Raw genomic sequence first — 2,025 nt, forward strand, 5'->3', positions numbered from 1 at the left:
TGACAAACATTTCTGTATTAATGTTCATTTTGATTAGAGACCTGTCTGCTCCTGACAGCTTCCTATATTGAATTTTAAGAAGAAATTGAGCATCTTTGGAGTTACTCCAGTTGTGGTGAGACAGCCACTAGACAAGAATTGCCTCTTTCCTTCTACAGACAAATTACTGTCCAAAAAAGGACACACTTGCAGAATAGTCGACTGATTATATCTGCCTAGACAGAATAATCAGCCCTTAATAATTCTGCAGCACTAAGGTCTGTCAGATGATCCTGGGCCAGAAGGCAGAAGAACAGATGCTCCAACGTTTTGAAGTAGAGCGAGTGTCCAGGTGTTCGTAAGTCTCTATAAATTGGCTAAGTTTTAGAAACTATGATTTGTGCTTCCCACAATTATAGTTAACTCAGTCATTCTGGATTTCTGATGGGGTTGAAAACATATAGCTATTGACCTTAAGAGAAAAGATTTGAGTGGATGGTCGTCAGTTGACAGTCATACTAAAGCCAGGTTCAGAACTAAATGTTTTAGTTAGAATAGATGACAGAGGAGCTGGTTAGTCAACAAAAGGATGCACTGGGTATTAGGACTATCCTGTACCTCACTGGTACAAATTGGCATAATTATGCTCTAATTGTATTTTGAGAGAAAAGTTTCATTTTAACAGGAAGGGTGATGTGTAGGAGGAGCTAAGGTAGGAGGAGTACTGAGAGGAAGAAAAGGAGTAAGAAGAGGAGAAGAAGAAGGAGAGGAGAAGCTAGGTGATGAAAGAGAGAAAGAGGGGGGAGACAGGGAGGCAGATATTCATGTATCTCCACCAGTCAAAGATAGTCGTTATATCTAAGTTGGTCAGTGGGTTACACCTCTGATTGAACAATTCCAAACATATAAAGCCTATGATTAACATTATTTTTTTTAAAAAATGTATAAATGCAAAAAGGAAAAGGGGACATGGGATAGGGGTTTCCTAAGGGGGGTGGGGGGGAATGGGGATAGGGGATGCCATCTGAAGTGTAAATAAAATATCTAATAAAAAAAAAAAGAAAAGAAAAAAATCCTCAGCTTGACACATAATATGCAAAATATAAAAAGCATAGAACACATAGGAACATTGATAGACACATACCCAAACAGTCCTGAGGAAGATGTATATGTACAGAGAGGTAGTAAGAATGTACTGACAGTGCTGTGAGTTATTTATTTGAAATGTAGTTTGAGGCATCAGGCTGTGTCTTATGCTTCCTGAGAGAACTCTTCCGCTGCTCCTCTCCTTGCCCTAAGATGTCTATTCAGAGAAGCTTGAGTAACCCAACTCTGTATTAACACACAGAACATCTTTGTTCAAACATGCCATTGACTTGCCATTACACTCAAATCTCAAGTCAGAGCTGCTACAGTGGACCAGAAATTTCTATTACAATTGTACCCCACACTAATTTTCAGATAGACTACACTTTTACAGATAGACCTACACTTACTATTCCTCAAATTTCTCTAGTTGTTTCTTCTCAGAGATATGATCTCACTCTGCCTAAGACATTTCTGTATCAATTTCTTGTCCTTCATCTCAAAAGGAGGTTGCTAAAGTTCTACTTTTGTGCCAAGGTCTTCCCCAACCACCTATTTAAAATGGACACACATGCCCAGGTACCAGTAAAACCTATAAAACTCCACCCTTTTCTATTACACCCTTTTCTAAAACTGTTTGTTAAACTCTAACAAATAGTGCATTATCCTGAATCATTTTGATTGATTTCTATGTCATCCCAACAAAATATAAAATATAAAATCTAATTAAAGTTTTTTATTTATTTCTGCATTACATCCTAAAACGGTGCCCTATTGTACAGTCATCTTCTAATCAATAGTTGTTATTCAAATGTAGACATTTCCTAAGAATATGTGGCTATAACTTTTACTATATTCATTTATACTGTGTAGAAACATGAGTTATACCAGAAAACCTTTAGAATTGCATTTAAAGAAGAGACATTAGTAGTTAGATATACAGATTACTAAATATGTTAA

The sequence above is a fragment of the Arvicanthis niloticus genome, chromosome 25 (genome assembly GCF_011762505.2).
Source record: "Arvicanthis niloticus isolate mArvNil1 chromosome 25, mArvNil1.pat.X, whole genome shotgun sequence".
Lineage (NCBI taxonomy): Eukaryota > Metazoa > Chordata > Mammalia > Rodentia > Muridae > Arvicanthis > Arvicanthis niloticus.